Source organism: Pteropus alecto, unplaced genomic scaffold (genome assembly GCF_000325575.1).
Source record: "Pteropus alecto unplaced genomic scaffold, ASM32557v1 scaffold12, whole genome shotgun sequence".
NCBI classification, from domain to species: Eukaryota; Metazoa; Chordata; class Mammalia; order Chiroptera; family Pteropodidae; genus Pteropus; species Pteropus alecto.
This window is the reverse complement of record NW_006432669.1, coordinates 3,597,488-3,616,498: the sequence shown is the minus strand read 5'-3', so window position 1 is coordinate 3,616,498 and position 19,011 is coordinate 3,597,488.

Here is a 19,011-nt window from a genome sequence, read left to right as displayed (position 1 = left end):
TTAAGCCCACATATAATCCTGATGAGGCTATGGAAGAGGAAATTTGATATAAAAAACTAGGATTCAATTAGCTATTAATGAAAAATAACGACTTAGGGAATAGACATCTTATCTAAGTTATTGAATATCCCAAAGGGAAGGAAGTCAAGATGTGGTCAAATTTGTTTCGAATCTAATTAGAGAAACTCTTTAAAACTGTACACACCCATTATTGGATTTAATCACATTCCTAAACTGTTGCCAGGACTAGCTTATTTTACTTTTCATGGCAGCCCTGTAATAGAGTTATGGCATGTCTGTCTGTCTAATCTCATGATTAAATGCTATTGTGTACTTGCATTAAATTGAAAGGTCACTCAGAAATTCTTCTTGGTGGGCTCTCCTTCTCCTTCCTCTTTGCATCTATCTCCAAGTCACAGCACAAAGCAATTAAAAAGCAGAACAATTATACAGTAAATCTAGGAAAGTTAACTAATAGGGTACATCAGACTCTGGATCTGCCTAGGATAGATGGTTTCATTCATTATGCAAGGGCTTGTTTGTGGTATAAATTCACGTGTTAGTTTCTGGTTCTCCTCTCTGACAACAGGTTTAAGAAGTATTTATTAAACACACTTGTGTTAGGCACTAGGATTTACACTTCCCTACCCTTAAGGTGCTTAGTGTCTAATAGAAAAGGCAGACACACAAATGTGGTAAATGTTTAGAGAGATCTACAGGTGATGCAGAACTTTCAGCATCACCTTGGCTGCCTCAGAAAGATGACATCTGAGCTGACTTTTAAAGTCACATGAGTTAGCCAGGTGAATAAAGCAGGGAAGGGCATTTCAGATCTGGGGAACAAACTAATCAAGAGAAAATGTAGTAGCTGCGGATTTAGAGGCAACAATGAATTCAGTTTGGGACGCATTGTGGAAAAATGAAGTAAGCCTAGCAGGTATCTTGATATAAAAAACCAAAGCTCAGAGGAGAGTTATAGACCAGGTATACAGATTTAGGAGTCATCGACTGACAGGGAGGAGAGTAAGACAGGAAAACATATGAAGGGAATAGATCAGAAGGTGAATTGGAACCCTGAGGAACACCAAGGCGTAAGAGAAAAAATTATTGAAAGGAAGCAGGGAAGTGATCAGAATGGCAGAAAAAGAACTGGGGAAGAAATTTAGAATCTTGAAAGTTTCAAGCAGATGGCCAACAATGACAAATATTCAACTACTACCAGTCTAAAATAATATACATTCATTAGCAATATGAAGAGCATTTCCTTAAAAGAAGTTTCAGTGGTGTGGATATCGGAGGAGTAATGAAGAGAAGCTACAGTTTAGACTGTGTTTCTTGTCTAAGAAGAGGAGTGAGTTGGAAATCTAGGTCAAGGGAGGATAGTTTTAAGTTGGAGAAATTAGAGGGCATTAAAAGCTAAGGAAAAGAATCACAAGAAAGCAACAAATTGAATAGGCAGAGAAGATAGAAAATGGCTCTAGGAGTGGAAATGCTGTGGAAATTTGAAGGGGAGGGTTGGTCTTGAATAAGATGATGTTCTCAACATTTTTTATCATGACCCATCATAAGAAATGTATCTTACTCAAGACCCAGTACACACACAAAGATACTCACATAATCACATATATAAAACGAAGTTTATGAAATAATATTTGTTCTTACTACAAATTACATACCTTGAAATTTTCTTTTCTTTCCTTTTTCTTCTTTTCTATTTTATTAAAAAAATACTGAGCATAACCCACTAAGTTGTTCTCATGCCCTACTAACTGATAAGGGCCCAAAATCAAACAAACAAACAAACAACACTGGATTGAGAGAAAGACTGTTCAGTCCTAAAACTTCAATCTCTAAATCTTCCAAAATTAGAAGAAAATTAAGCTGGGTAAAAATGAGGATAAATATATATTGATATAGAGGAAGATGAGGCATTTCAAGCCTTATGGACCCACACTTCTTCAATTGTTAAAGTAATCTATTGAGTATGAGTAGAATGGGATCAAAGCAGAGGGTACAGTGAAAATTTGGAAAAGTCACTGAAGAGAATGAAAGAGGATGCTCAGCAAAGGGAAGGAAAAGGCTGTCCAGTAGCACTGGGGACCCATTTAAGCCAGAAACCAAGCATTTTCTATAGCACCAACTTCAATGATTCTATAGATCAATCTCTCAGTTCCATCAGGCTTGTCATTCTCATTTTCTGCAATTCACCAGAGAGTCTAGTAAATTCTCAATAAATAGTTACTAAATCTACACTGAAGCAAAGATATTCTATTTAAATGAGCTAATTCACTGCCTGAGTCAAAAATGTCACACCAATCATTTCAACTACTCTCTCTCTCTTGTGCAGAAAAGATAGGAGAGCACTTTCCTTAGATTCTCCTCCCTACTGCTACCCCTATTAAGACTTTCCTTGTATGCTTTTGCACTCAGAGGGCTGTTAGCTGTCAAATTGACAGGGCAAAACATGGCACTTGGCAACCCATAGGTGCAAGTTGTTTATTGATTGGCATCTAGTTTGCAATATATTGTGGAACTGTGTTATATAACCAGCCTTTGTGTTTACACTGTTTGTCCAGCAGAACAATATTATGTGATAAAACTGTGACTATTCAAAACAATCTGGCTCTTTCATTCATTCAACAAATATTTATTGAGCACCGACTACATGCTAGGCACTATTCTAGCATGGGGATAGAGCATGAATGAAAACAACATGGTCTCTGCACTCAAGGAGTTAACATTCTCTTTCAGGAAGGAATGGAGATGATTTTGTTTTGTTTGGTATGGTTTTTGGTGGCATGGCATGGGGGTGGGGTAAGCAATAAGCATGCAGGAAGAGAGAATAGAGTAAGGCTAGATATGACATGGAACATGGTGCTGGCATGTTCCAGGAACTGAGATAAAGCCAGCATGGCTACAGCCTGGTGATGGAGAAAACAGGGCCCAGATTGTGGTCCTTGTGAGCACGTTAAAGATATTCTCTCTCCTAAGAGCAAAGCGAAGCCATTTTAGACGGGGGAATGATGAACAGAGTGCCATTTCTGGATGTACCTCCGAGTCTGAATACTTATCCAATTGTTTGTCCTAGTGAAGCATCTCTCAGCTGGCAGATTATTTCGAAGATCTGGTTTCCATTTTGCTTTGTTTTGCTCTTACCCTTAATGCAAGTATTGCTGAGCAGAGTCTGAATTTTGAGCCACTTCCCTTCCACCCTCACATTTCACTTTAATGTCTGAGGCAGTTTCTGCTTCTACCCACTCCAACTTTCAGGCCAAATGTCAACAGGAGCCTGTGGGGGAAATTTACGTTACTAAGAGCCTGGTGTTTGCAGAGCAGATACCACTGAGCACTCGGGAAGAGTTTTACAGGACTGCTTAAGTTTCAGTATCACAACGTAAAACAGTGTAGGTACATTTCTCTTTGTCAGAGTGGAGGTTTTTGCCTTCATTCCACTCCACTCCACAATGCTGACTTCATTCCAAAGGGGAAATCTTGGAACTGATAACTTCACGTTGCCTTCTCAGTTTCCTTCTGGATTTCCTGTTGCCTGGAAGCCTCAGAATCCACACTAGCAGCTCCCTTCCCTTCCCTCGGCTAGGCTCTGAGAGAGAAGTGACTGAGGATCTGGGCTGGCATGCAGAGCTGACTCTGGGAAGTGCACCAGGCCAAGTGTGGCAAGAGAAACGCAGGCTCCAATGTCTTGTACAGGGCTTATGTCTGATAACTGTAAATCCCCAGGCTTAATGATTAATTAGAATGACAACAGAATTCTGCTCAAGTGGGTGCCCAGGATTCAAGCACAGCTGCACCTCACGGAGGCCTGGCAGCCTTGCTCCTATTGACTATAGACGTGAGACTGATAAACTATATGGATTTTATATAAAGTATCTATCTCTTGCCAGGAAGACTATGAAGACAGTCTGAAGCCACCACCTCCACCTGACTGTGGGAGAAAAGAGGCTATTGTCACCTTAGGAGAAAAATCTAGAGCTGTTAGTTTTATAATTATCTCCTCTCCATTTTTTAACCTTTGACTTCTGTCCCTTATATATTGAGACATTCCCTCCTTCTCTACTACATTCTAGGAAGTTCTGCATTTTCCCTCAGTTCTTTGTATCTATGAAATAAAATTTTCTTTAATAAAAAAAATGTTTTATGGTTGCAGTGAAATGCAATTAATTCTACAGACCTGGCTTCTAGTCCAAGCTATGTATTTTACTATTTTAGCAATCTAACCTCACAGAACCTTATTTTCTCAATTATACAATAGTAGGGATAATAGATGCCACTTCCTTGGGTCATTATAAAGATTAAATTAAATAAGATAATGCAGTGTCTGGTAAATAGTATGTGCTTAATAAAGGTTAACTGTTATTATTGTCTACTACTAATCCAGGCAGGAAGAAATCTTCTGGGGTTGATCTACATAGAAATGTTAGACACTTGGAGAAGATTCAAAGTTTGTCCAATGCAACTCAATTCTGTGTCTTCTTTGGTAGTGCAGGATTTCTATCAGCTCTAATGCCACCACTTTCTAGACACAGTTCTATGTTATGCAGATGTTCTTCAGGACTGTGTGCCCTTCCAAACAAATAAATTCATTGAATGGAAGCACCAATATTCTTATTTAGATTTAAAATGTAGAGATGGGCTAATCCCAAGCCTGTAAACCCAGGATTCCAAAATCTTAATTTCCGAGGACTTGGTAAAATCCCCCCAGATACTGCTGGTGGGTGGGTTTGGAAACAACACACTATCAATTTCATACCTCATCCTTTGTCTGTAGCTAATTTCACAGTCATGACCTCTCTCCTTCCTGTGGCTAAGCAGTCTTCTCACTGGGCCTTCTGGATGCTCATTTCACGGTCCTCCAATGCAGTGACTCATAGCTTGTTTACTGAACCTTGGATGGGCTTCTGGGTTCTGTGCAAAGTGTTCCAGAAACATAGTCCCTGTCCTTAAGTTCCCTTCCAATCTTCTATTTGTTAGCAAAATTGTATTTCTCCTTGTCCCCAAACATACCTGATTCTTTCCTGTCTCCAAATTCTGCTCATGCTATTTCACTTCCAGGAATACCTTTCCTATTCCCTACTTTCCTGCCCTGTCCCCATGATCTCTATTTGTCAATAGTCTTCCTATGGATGTAAGCTCAATTTGAATTATATCAACAATGACAAATATTATTGATATTCATCCTTGAAACTTTTCTCTTGTCCTCCCATATCCTTTTTCCTCCTCTGAATTCTCAACTTAGAGTCTTTATCTTATTCAATATTACTTGGAGTATCATTTACTCTATATACATTTCTTTCCCCTAATTCAGTATAATATACTAGGGAGAGAAATCTATGCTATTTATCATTGTATCTCTCACAACACATACAGAATTTAACAGTAGACACTAAAGGTTGAGAGACTGATCAAGTGAATTTATGCATTCAACAAATATTTATTGACGCTCGCTCTGGGTCAGGCACTGTTCTAGGTGTAGAGGATACATGGTTGTTAAATGGGCAAAGTCCCTGTCCTTGGGGAGCTCACATTCTATATAAATAAATGAATGAATAAAGGGTTAATTTTTTAATCACTCTGCAAATAATTTTAGATGCTATATGTAATGTGGCCAAAAGAAAGAAAGTAATTTTAGATAAGAGGAATAGTGTGACCTTGCAGGTTTAAAAACATTTTTTAAAGAGTTTGATTCCTGTCTCCACTACTTAAGACCTGTGTTGTGTGTGGCATCACACAAGTAAATAAACTACTTTGCAGGTCCTATAAAATGGGGATACTATTATTGGCTTAACTGTTGAGAAGAAAAAAATGGAATAGCATGGTGGAGCAATCAACATAGTGGTGGTACATGGTAAGTCTTCACTAGTGTTTATTTCCTAAAAAAAAAAAAAAACGCAAACAAAAACAAAACACTCGGTTAGTTTACACTTCTTGTAAAATATAAATCAAAAGATTTAGATTAAGTCTGGGGCGTACCCTTACTAGCCTTGCTTAAAAATTCTTGTCATTGGGAGGCAGGAGTTTATAATTTTAAAAAGCCATTGATGGGCCAGTGGTGAGTGCTGAGTTACTCTACTTCCCTGGAAGTTTGCCCGTGGTACATAATCTCGCACTGGCCAGGTAATTGTGCCACTTGAAATATCTGCAGGATTCACAGGAAGACTGTAAATCAATTTAGCCTTTTAGCTCTGAAAGCTTCATAATGGAGGGAATTTCAAGTGACTGGAAGTTCCAATTATCCCACATGGATGAATGTTACTCTCATTTCTCAGTTTTCAGTCCAGTGATCTGATCTACTATCTCCAGATATCTTGGAAACTGAATAAAAGGGAATAAAGTGAGCAATATCGCAAGAAAACCCTCAAGAGTGCTTGAAACATGAGAATGTAATGTCATCTCATTAATTTTTTTCCACCCATTTCCATAGATTTTGCCACGAAGAGTGGGTTCAAAAGCTGTAAAGAAAGCTCCAGGAGCAGTTGCCAGGCACATAGCAGACTCTTAAAAAATGTTACTTCCTCTCTTTACTCCCCTCCTAAAAGAGAGACTCAAATTACAGCTATGGTATTTGGGCAAAACCTAAAAGCTGATCAGAGAAAGAGAAACAAGGGAGTACAATGCAGCAGCTTCCTCAGCTACCAAGGTATGTGGCTTTGAGCAATGTTTTTCACTTGACTTATTGAGTGACTTGACTTTTCACTTGACTTATTAAGTTGATTATCTCTTTCTATCTTTTATCAGTTCTGTGAGATAGGTATTGTTATCCTCGTGGTTAAAAATAAGGACAATAATTATCAGAAAGGTTAAAAAGTTCTCCAAGGTCACCAGCTTGTGAGGGTAAAGGCGGATTAAAACCTGAGGTCTCTGACTACACATTATAATGCTTCTCTCCAAACCTCCAGATCTTCAGCTCTACAATAGTATATTTAGGATCTTTTTCTCAGCTCTAAATATCTGCATGATTTATTATTTAATTCATTAAAAAATTGAGGTTCTACTATGTAGGTTCCACTATGCTATGCGGAGTCAGGGGGTATCAGGAAGAATAAAACATGAAATTTAAGATCTTTTTTTGACACACAAAAGAATCATGATACAAGATAAAAGTGAAAACAGCCACCAAGGATGCTCTAGAAAAAGGGCTCAGAAACTTTAGAAGAGAGAAGAATTGATCCTGCTGAGCAGAATGAGAGACTTCCTAGTGGAGGAAGAACGTGATCTAGACCTCAAATGTACACTTGGTGGTCAAAGCAGGAGACCCTCTATTCCCCAGGGGCCGAAACTCCCAAGCTTTCTCTGTTTCTCCATTAAGGTTGAGAGAACTCCTCTGTGAATTGAGAGCTTGATATTATTGTGAACAATTCAAAGGCAATAGAACTCCAAGTGTCATAATAAAGTACATTTCAAAGTGCTTGCTTTGAAAGGTCATGACATTTAAGATTCAGTTCATCTTTCAATTCATCATCTTTGTCATTTCTTCTATAAACCATGCACACATGGACATCTAAATAACACAGAAAGCTTACTGCCAAGCTTCTCTTAGGCCAAGGAGAGGATTTGGATTTCAAACCTTTGACACTAAACAGAGCTTTCCTTGGTTAGAAATCATACTGTGGCAACAGCAAACACAAGTCCCAGTCACCATGTGCCAGGCATGGCTCTAAGTGCTTTACATATACTATCGTCACTTAATACACGCAATCATCCTGTGAGACAGCTACTATTAATATTCCCATTTTATAGATGAAGAAACTAAGACTCCAAAAAGTTAACTGATTTGTCAAAGATGTCCCCTGCTAATAAATGTCAGAGCCCAGATGTAAACTAACAGAGCCGGTTCTGGAGAATATGCTCCTTCTCTGCTTACCCAAATTGATTTACCTGGTTTAAAAGCAATAAAAAAAATAATAAGTAGCATAATTCTAATATTTAGGGAAAGCCAAAATTGTTTTTGTTTGTTTGACTCTAAACTTTGGGTTCAATGCGTAGTCACAGTTTAATGGTATAAATTTTGTAGGCTTAAATTTGAAAAATTATTGTTAAAATATTTGTGTTGCTATTTTCCTAACTATAATTGTCAATCAAGGTCATTGTAGAAAAAATTTTAAATATGGGATAAAAAAGAAAATAGGTCATGTATGAGACAACCACTATTTACATTTCGAAGTAATTTCTTGTTGATTTTTTTTTCTTATGTGTAGCTACATATTTGCCTTCTAGATATGAATATTGGAGATCTCAGTATATACCCGGTTTAGTATCTTGATCTTTGTCCATGTCGTACCTTACTAAAAATTCTTCTAAAGTCTCATTTTAAGGGCAGAGAAACATTTCACCAAAAGAATATTCTGTAATTTATTTAATCAAATCTCTATTTTAGGCATTAAGTTTGTTTCCATTTTCCTTATTGAAATAAATGTTTCAATAACTGTTTTTGTACATTTTTATTACTTTCTTAGGCTTTATTACTGATATTACTTTCTTAGGTTTTGTTAGAATTATCTGATTTCATTCACTCATTCATTCATTCATTCATTCATCTATTCTATAAATGCTTACCAAATATCTATGATGTGCCAATGCAGTTGAGGGGCTGTGGATACTGTGGTGTTACTGGGTCAACAGAGAGGAATATGGTTAAGGATTTTGACACATTTGGACAACTGCTTCACTTAGTGGTTGTTCCTCTAATTTACCTTACATGAGCTATTTGAGACTTCGCATTTCACTAAATCCTATACAGATTAAAAACCATATTTTCTAATTTGTATGGTGAAAAATTATATTTCATTGTTGCCTTTGTATTTCTTTGATTTCTAGTGAGATTATATCTTTTTGTATATTTATTATTCATAAATGTTTAATTTTTAAACTCTTATTCAGGCCTAGTCTAATCGAAGAAATTTCTCATTTTATATTCTTTAAGCTTGAGAAAGTACAAAAATACTCCCTGAAAGCCTTAATGTTGCCTTTTAGTACACATAAAAGTCAAGGTCAGTCTTTTAAAACACCCAGGTCTCAGAAATCTGGGTTATTGGAGAACATCAAAATGGGCCCACTGTATGAATTGAGGGCTTGGAACAACCTGAGCAGGGACATTAAACAAAATTGGGCAGAAAATGTAAAATCTGTCTGTCTCCTGGCTCAAGGAAGTTAAACACATGCTGTATCAACAGTTGGGAGTTCTTTTTACAAAATATTTCTAAAATCCCAGATTTGTTTCTAGGGCTAATTGTTGGTTAATGTAACTTCATGAAAATTAATGTCGTATTGTCATTAATGTCGCACGTATCTGATTGAATCCTACGTGCATAAAGTACTTCAAAATACTTTAAGAAGTATTTTAGTAATCTTTTCTCAGAAGTGACATCCCTGCACCTTTGCCATAGTCTATTAGTTAGAAGTGAGTCACTAGGTCCAGTTCCCATTCAGGTGATAAAACAAAGGCATAAATATCAGAAAACGGAGAATATTTGAAACCATCTCAGAGGCTACCAATCATACTCTCTATCCTTTCCTATATATTTTTTTCTTCACAGCACTTACCATTAGCTGCAATTATTTGCTTATATTTTTACTTTCTATCTCCCTTCTCTAGAACATAAACTCCATGAGGGCAAGGACTTAATCTATCTTATTTGCCACATTACCCCCAGATCGTCAACTATAACTGGCACATAGTAGGTTTTAAATAATTGTTAATTTATTTATTAATCTAATAGACTACGATGGACTGGAAAAGCAGTATGTTTCACAGTTAAGAGCAAAATCTATTAAGTCAAACGGACCTGAGTTAAATTCCTAACTTTGCCACAAACTAGCAATGTGATCTTGGGCAGATCACCTCAATGTCCATATCTGGAAAATGAGGATAATAATATCTACCTTGCAGAATTATTAGAATTCACTCTAATCCTATATATATGATTATACTGAGAGCTATTTGTTATAAAGACCAGCCTAGAGAGGAATGTGTATGCCATTTCCCAGAAGTCTTTGCTTCCTCTCCACCGATAGGCCTTGTTTAACCAAACAGCCATGAAGAAGGAGAAAGGGGACACACCAAAGGAGAGATTCGCATTGCATGGAGGTCATTTCTAGGTACTCCCAGCTCCTAACCACTGCCCTCAGGCCCAGCTGCTGTAAGTTTGTGCTGATCCCTTCAGACTTTTCCACTCTGTCTCCCTAGTAACCCAGAGGGAGGACCTGCCCTGCAGAGTTTCCCTCTGCCATCTGGAGTTTGGGAGCTAGCTGTGCTTTACCCCAAATAAGGACAGGACTCAACAGGAAGCTAACCCTTGGCACATGTTCTGGCCAACGGAACTAAACTGCTATGTCCACAATCCGTTGAAACAAGAAAAGTTGGTCAAATTGAGGTTTAACTTTTCCACTTACTGCAGATGATTCAGAGTTTTACACTAAATAAACAAACAAAAATGCCCACAAACACTTATAATATGTCCATTAATTTGTCCATATACCCCACAAGCATTTATTTAGTACTTATGTGCAGAGCACTACGTACGGAGCTATAGGATACTCAGATGGGAGAACTGACATAATAAAATTGTAACAGTGCAATGGGAGCTGCAAGGGAACACCTAATTCAGGTATTCCTTTGGGGGAGAAAAAAAACCTTTGAAATAAGTCTTGAAGGATAAAAGATTCCTTCCTTTAATTCGTACTTATCAATCTCCTACTCTATGCTCAGGAAAGTGCTAGGTAGTGGAGAAAAAAGTAACAGTGAATAAGACATAGTTCCTGCCTTCCAATTGTTCGTGGTTTTGTGGGGGAATAAAAGGGGTGGGGGTTAAGGTCTCTGGGGAGTAGATGGGGGTAGGATTTTAGAAAAGGGAAGTTCATGGCTTGTTTAGGAGACAGGATTTTAGTGTGGCCAGTCTATATAAAATGTGAGGGTGAGGGGAAGTAGGAGGGGATGGTAGGAGACAAACCTGAAGGAAGAGGCATGGTCTGGACATAAAGAGCCTCATGCCAGCTTAAGGAGTTTCGACAGTATTCTGTACGCAACATCAGGCTGCAGAAGAGCTGTATAGGGGAATGATGTTATCAGATCTTTGTCTATGAAATCCCTCAGGTACTTGTGTTATATGTAGGTTGGAGGAGAGAAGAGTTTTGCAATTATTCCCAGGAAATAACTGGGTCCTGAACCTTATAGGCAGGTGCAGATGGAGAGAGATGGGGAAGGGTTTAAGAACTGGATCAGAGGAAGAAAAGCTATAAAATATTGGGAGACAACTACATGTTCTCAAAGGATTTTAAGAGTCTTTCTGAGTCACCTACTCCAGCCCTATTACATAGATAAGAAAAAGTTCTTCCAGAGAGGTCAAATAACCTGCCCAAGATCACACACTGCCAGCTTTACCTAGTATGGAGTGACATTAGTTATTTTGGTTATTGCCATACATATTAGTTTCTTAGGGCTTCAAAATACCACAAATTTGGTGGCTTCAAACAACAGAAATTTATCTCCTCACAGCTCTGGAGGCTAAAGTCTAAAATCAAGGTGTCAGCAGGGCCATGCTCCCTCTGAAACCTATAGGAGAAGGTTTGCCTCCTGGTTTCTGGTGGTTTGCTGGGAATCTTTGGCATTTTTTGGCTTGTAGATGCATCACTCCAATCCTCCGTCTTCACATGGCATTCCCCTCTCTATTTGTCCATCTTCAAACTGTCATTTTATAAGGATACTAGTTATATTTGAAAAGGGACACACGTTACTCCAGTATGGCCTCATTTTAACCTAATTACATCTGCAATGAACCTATTCCCAAATAAGGTCACATTCTGAGATACTGGGCCGTTAGGACTTCAACATATCGTTCTTTTCTGGAGGGGGCGGGGGTGGGACCCAATTTAAACCGTAACACCATGTCAAGTTGTTCTGACATAAAATGGCACTCTCTTGGAATAAACTGGCTTCCCCTTGTCTAAATATAGGTAAAGATCCATTAGGACATGTGTATGGAGGTTCAGTCATTCAAAAATAGGCAGATCTTGATTCTAGGTTAAAGTTGCAGTTGCAAGTTCACCCATTTCTAATGTCTCTGCTTGGACTTGAAGTGCTTAAAATAATGAAAGTAGTTAGATCTCAATTTTCTGTTTCATTGTTTCCCTACTCAGCATCTCCATCCCGCTGGCCTAATGTGGGGTGATCTTTCACAACTCCCTGAGCTTGCCCACAGCTATTAGTTTATCTCTCTGAAAAAGGGGAAGAGGCAGCTTCTCAATCTCTTCTCTCTGGTGCACTAAGCTTTGAGCGAACCCAGACTATGGCATTTTATCTTACACGACAAATGTATTTCTCAGGAGAAAGGAAATAATAGAATGTTACCATTTCTGTAGTCCTCTTGACTGCTAACTAATGAGGAACCAGAGCCTAAAATAGCTGATTGGGTCTCGCCCAGGAAGTGCATCTCCCACCCTGACTTCCTCCTGCCCTCTCCTCTCCTCTGGGCGTCACAGCTGCTCTGACCTCTAACCTGCTCTGCGGCTTTCACATCCCCACAGACTTCTGCCCCAGTCTGCAGAGAGCTTTCTAAACTCCTCTGGGCACCAGGAGCACATCCCCTTGAGGGATATTCAGATGACAGGGGGGAATGGTGATAATAAGATGGGTTCGGACACTGAGGAGTTACATATTTCTTGAAAAGAGTGCCAGAGCTTTTTCGAAGTACTAGAAGGCCCACTGCATTCATCTCAAGGCTTCTAGAAAAATGAAACTCGGATCACACGAAAGCCACCTTCATTTGGAGTTTGGGGTCATTCAAACAGATCCTGAACTGAAATTTAATTTTGCGCTAGCAGTGAGGATTTGCTGAGTAAATTAATGCTGGAGTGTAAACAAGGCTTCCCAAGTCTGCCTAAGAGCCCGGAAAGGACAACCTGCTTTCAAGGCTTGGATGCAATCCTTTTACATGCTAATTACAAACCCTTTGGTATTTGTGAAAGCAGATCCCTCTGGGATTTCTATTTGCCAACAAGTTGTTTATTACCAGTTTAAAGGGGGTGGAGGGTCTATGAATTATTGAGTAGCTACAGGGTGTTTTGCCTGTGCTGGGTGAGAGATTGTTTATCTTTATCTTCACAGCCATCCTTAGAGCTAAGCTTGGCCCCAGTCTGCACCTGTGGAACTGAGATTTGGCCTGAGGTGCAGAGCTGGTAAACCATGGAGCTGGAATTCAAACCGGGTGAGCCTGAACTCCAGAACCAGCACGCCCTCCTCCAGCACCTTATTATCAACCTTTGAAGGTCTTAAGTCTGCGTTTCTCTAAATATTCCGCAATTCAGTCTTCTCAATTTTTCAGAATGGACTGTCCCTAATTAGCCCAAACTACCAAGCTTTTGTAAACTCTTTTCATTTTAGTAATCAGAAAAATGAGGTACTCAGCCAAGAAGCAAGCTGTCGAAGGAGAGAGAGGTTATGGCAAGCCTGGGATAATAAATAGTAATTTCATGGTGCTTCCTGAGACCAGCTAATGACTCTGAAAGACAGCAAGATGAAATTCACTCCTTTTCTGTTATATATTTTTTTCTTTTGGAAGGATGTTTTTTCACCACTCACAGGAGAGACTGCTTCTGGCCTTCGTGCAGAGATTGTCCTGTCATGGTGCAGGCTGGGTAGGTAAAGAACTTTCTTATAAAGGGTAATAGACTAGGATACTGGGTAGGTAGGTTTAACTCTTTGCACCCTTTTCCAACATGTTGTCACTGTCTACTAATTGACAAAATGTCAGGACAAACCTGCACATTCTCAAAAGTATTACAAAGCTCTACCCTCCCCCATGAGGTGCTATCTCCAAGTCACATCATAACTTTCCCACTTAGACTTTTTTTAAAGCATACACAGAACACATTTTAGTGGAATTAGAAAATTAGGGATTTTGACCCAGAAATAAAACAGCTGTTGGCATCCAGACTGCTCATCATTAGAGAGATGGTGGGAAACATCAGAAGCAAGTGCAAACTCTATAAGGTACAATATTGAACTTTATATATAGCTCCTGTGCCAAGAGCTGCCCAGTCACATATAATGCATGAGACAAAACTGGTTTCAAACAATTATAAGGTGCAACATATAAATCAAGCTTTTCAATTATTTATTAATGCTAAATTTTTTATTGCAAAATAATACTTGCAGAAAAACACCCAATATGACTCTTATCACCCATAGGACAGGCTGTTTGGATGCAAATAATCTTAACTGCTTGCACACACCCGTTTGTACCCTTTCAGCTAAGGAGCCATTCAGTCTCAGCTTTAAGTGCAGAGAAGTGCAAATAGCCCCTGCACTTCAGAACTGAGCTTGCTTTGCTAGGAGACCTTTGAGCAAAATCCCAGCACGCTCTGATTCATTCTGTCTGCTGATTGGTTGTTCTTCTGGCCGCTGACATCATCCTGTTGCTGGGTGGAAAAATTCTGCCGCACAGCCCTCAGTACTGACTTCAGATTCTTGTAAAGGGGACATTGTACTCAACAGTGAAATCGGATTATAGCTCAAATGCAATGAGAGGGTCTGCTTTTTGTGTGATAGTTTCAGTCACATTATTACATCTCTTAAATTATAGTGTACCTCCCCCCATCCTGTAATACAGGGCTAGCACCCTTTCCTCCCAGCCACCCAACCCCCAACACCCTCTAGAATACTATTTTTCTTTGTAGATGGAAGATGTTTTCTACATCTTCCAGATGAGGCTGGCTCTCTGATTATTTTATGTTTGCCTTTATCAACAGATTCGAAACATGTCCTTACTCGCTACAATGAATTTTGATTTTCTGTAATAAATGCCTTTCTAGCTTTCATTTATTCTGCCAGTATTCTGAGAGGCATAGATGAATGGCAGAAGCGGTGGCAAAGACCAACTCGTCTATGACCTTTACAGTTTGCAAAGCACTGTTTATGCATGTTGTCTCATTTGTCCCTCACAACAACAATCCTATGAACTAGGTATGTCACCTCCCTGTATTATAGATAAGAAAACAAGCCCCCCAATACTAAACCCTTTGCCAGACACATAGTTCACAAATGACAAGGCTGGTACTAAGACCCAGGCTTTGTGACCCTTGTTTCTGAACTCTTCTCACTCAGACACAGCATCTCTCAGTCCTGATAAGTGGCTTGGGAGGGCCAGTCCAAAGCAAGCCACTAAACCAGTGCTAGGACTCAGCAATTCTCAGTCTCCATACAAAGCTTTTTCTGCTAAACCTCTTGCTAGCTCTCAAAACACAATTTTTCAGGTTTTCTTTAGAGATGTTCTTAGGTACACATTTATTTTAGAAATCTCTAGGCTTTTACTCATTAAGTGCATCTCTGAGGCAAAAAAAAAATTAGAAGCCTAATAATTCAAATGCACATTTGCATACATTACATAAGGCTTCTATAAGGGGTAAGAGTCTCTAGCCACAGGCTTATTTTAAGTTTTAATAGAATGGCTTTGACAGAGCTGAAATAGCAGGCTTAGCACCCAGCTCAGTAACTTAAAGTCAGAGACATTTCTGTGGACGAAAGTGGGCTCATCCTCACCTGTGAGGAGATACTGGATTTCTCTTGTAGATCTTCAGCTGAGATGATTGACGCCCTTTGCCTGACTTTCATCTTGCTTGGTACAGCTTTTTCTTTCATCTCATTAGTTGCTCCAAACCCTTCCTCTCTTCAACTTTTAATACATATTCGAAATATTTTAGCTTCTCTAGGTTATTTTTACATAAGCAGAGCAAAAAACCATGGAGTTACTTTGAGGAGCCCACCACATCTTGTTTGCTCAGGCAAAAACAATACTCCTTCACTCATCCTTATTTTGAAATGAGACAGAGAATCCTTCAACAAAGGCTTAGGAGACTGAAATGTTGGAAGAGAGAATGGGGAAGTGAAGGGCACAGATGACTCAGGCATGAAAATGCAGGTTTTTATTTTCTATCTTGATCTTTGTGACTGCAGCTCCAAAACACCTAGCACTGTGACTTATGTCTCACAATCTACATAGCTGATTTCGTGGACTTCCTTCCATGCTTCTATCATTTTCCCAATAGTTGCCTTTTCTCCCTTTGGAGACATTGTGGGGTGTTTGTCCCCCTCAGTTCTCATGTCTCACGCCTCCTGTGAATGACTTACATACACACAGGCCACTCTCAGTTTCAGCGACACACTCTCTCTAAAAGTGGCTTCATTTCACACTGCTCAGATGCTCACGTTTTCACTGTCTGTAGAAGTACAAACTTACTGATTTTTGTCTTTCTGTTATTTTAAGGTAACAAATAATTCTTCATATTGAAAAACAAAACTTGGTCTCATGAACTCTCCAGCGTGAACCTAGGCAGTTCTTACATCCAACTCTCCGTCCCTCTGTTTAGTGAACTCCCCACACCTTTGCTCCTGCTGTCCCTTCGCCTGAAGTGTTTGGTTTAAAAAAGGCACAGAGTTAGCACGCAGTAAATGTTCAAGAAAAAAAAATCCTATGGCTACATAACTAGTTGGTGGTAGTTAAAACTCAAATTAGATCCCAACCTCACTTAATTATTAAATGAATATTTTACTGATGAAGAAACACATTAATGTAGGTTAAGAAATTTGTACAATATACATCCAATTCCAAAGCTGCAGACATGAAAATTCTCTCCTGGGTTCCAGGAGTTAGGATCACCCCTCTTCTCCCACTCCACTCGTCTCTCCTCCCGGCCTTTGGCTCTCCATTAGGAGATTCATTTTGCCCAGCAAGTGACAAGCAAGCATCCATCATGTTCTGAGCTAGACGATCTCGAAGGACACTTTTAGCATGGCATTCTAGGTCTCTGGGCCCTTTGCAAAATTGCGTGTTTGGGTTAAGATTTCAGGCTCTGGAATCAGGCCTCATTCAAACCCTCAAACCAGCTCTGCAACATACCAGCAGACTGCGAGGAGGGGCAGAAATCAATATAAATGTGTGGATAACCTAACCTCCTCAACCTACTTCATTTTCTTTAAATAAATATAGGGTAGTCATATATGTACTTCTTACAGATGATTAAAATAAGATAATGTCTGTGAAATTCATATCACAGAACTGGGATGTGCATTGCAGAAAGATCCCAATAAGTGTTTCCAAGTATTTTTGCCAAGCTGATGGAAATTCAGATGCAATAAAGAAAAAAGATCAAGGTAGTGAGGAATTAATTAAAGCCAATTTCAAAAATGAGTGGTATCCATAGTTTAAAGGGAAAAAAGGTGAAACATTCAGGGATAGTATAAAAACTACAACTATGTCTAGATGATTAATATCAGAAAGGATTTTTTGGTGTTTGCTCTTAATGAGCTTTGCCAAATTAAACTGTGGCATTGATTGTATTTGTTATATCTGTTAACTAGAGTTATACTGGCAAAATCCAGCCATTGTGACACACTCTGTAGATGAAATTGGGGATCAGTGATGTATAGAAGGAGTTACACATATCTTTTCTCCTGATTTCACTACGCCATTTGCAGAATCTCTAGGATAAACTAAAGAGACTGAGAACTTTCACAAAATATCAGGAAATGTTCCAAAGAGTAAAGCATATGATACTGTGGAGCCAACTCTGGGAAATGGACGTAAGCCCTCATTAATAACTCTTGTAGAGCTAAGCTGGCTGCGGACCTGGGAAATGCCTGAAGGGCTAAACTTTATATATTTCAATCCCTGAAATGTATCAAATAGCCTGGTTGTTTTGTGCAATTCTGCAAGTCCATAAGAAACTATGAGGGCTAAGTCACTGGACAAATGTCTATTGCATGCCCACCATATGCAATACTCTATGTTCAGGATTGGGAATACAGTGATGAGTAAAATAGTGGCCCCATACTGATAGTCAAAAATGTAACAAAAGTAAAATACAATGTCACAAGTACTGTGACATAGGTATTCACAGGTGCTATGGATTCCCATTAATAGTGCACTTATCTCTAGCTACAAGATAGGAAGATACTTCCCAGGAAAAATACTGTAGGGTACCCAACATGTATAGATTAATCAATCGATAATCACCCAGAAGGGAATCTCTACTATTGCCATGCTAGGGCACTTAAGGGCCCTCTGAGACCTGTCACCCAATTTTTAAAATAGGGTCTTAAATTAACAAAAAGAAGACATGTTCGTTAGGTCTGCGTGTGGCATAAAGCTGGGAGAGAGTAAATCGACAACTGAAATAAGATTCAAAAAGATCTAGCAGTCTGGGAGGATGGCCTAAAACCAAGAAAAATGTAAAAATCTGTATTAAAAAATCAAATATATAAAAACGGGATGAGAGAAAACTGGCTCAGAAACAGTCTATGTGAGAAGACATAGGGAATGATTAACTGGAAGTTCTTCTTGGTTTGACTATAAGCTTCTTTAATGAAGCAAAATGTCATTAAACTGTAATATCCTTAAGGGCAGGGATCACATCTTAAATATTTTAAAATCCCTCCTTTGCCTGGCATAGGGCCTAATACAGAGTATGAGCTCAAAAGAACTTTCTTAAATGGAGTCAAAACTAAAAAAAAAGCCTGGAGCGATAGGCCCCACTAATGAACAGGCAGTGGTCAGGACCATCAGAGAAGGCTGTCAGTTCTCCTCTTATGTACAGCCTTTCTGATACTGCTCTGGGTTTTCTCCTCTCTATTTTCTTCATAAGATAAAAGTCAAAATCATCTGCATGATTTAAAAGGCTGGCCTGATGCCCCACCTGACCTCCAACCCCACTTGACAGGGCTTTTCTTGCTTACCCACTGCTCCAGCACTTTCTTTCAGTTACTCTAAGGCCCCTGTGTCCTTTCCAGTCCTGGTTTTCTGCCTGCAAGACCCTTCTCCATCCCTATCCTCAGACACACATTTTCTACTTGCTTCTCTTGGTTTACTCTGTGTGTTGCTTTAACTTACTCGGAGAACCAACCTCTGAAACCACAGCCCAATTCTGGTCCCTTGATTGCATGATCTCAATGTGTCCCCTTTCTAGCACTTATCACGACGATCGTTCAATGTTAACCATGGAACT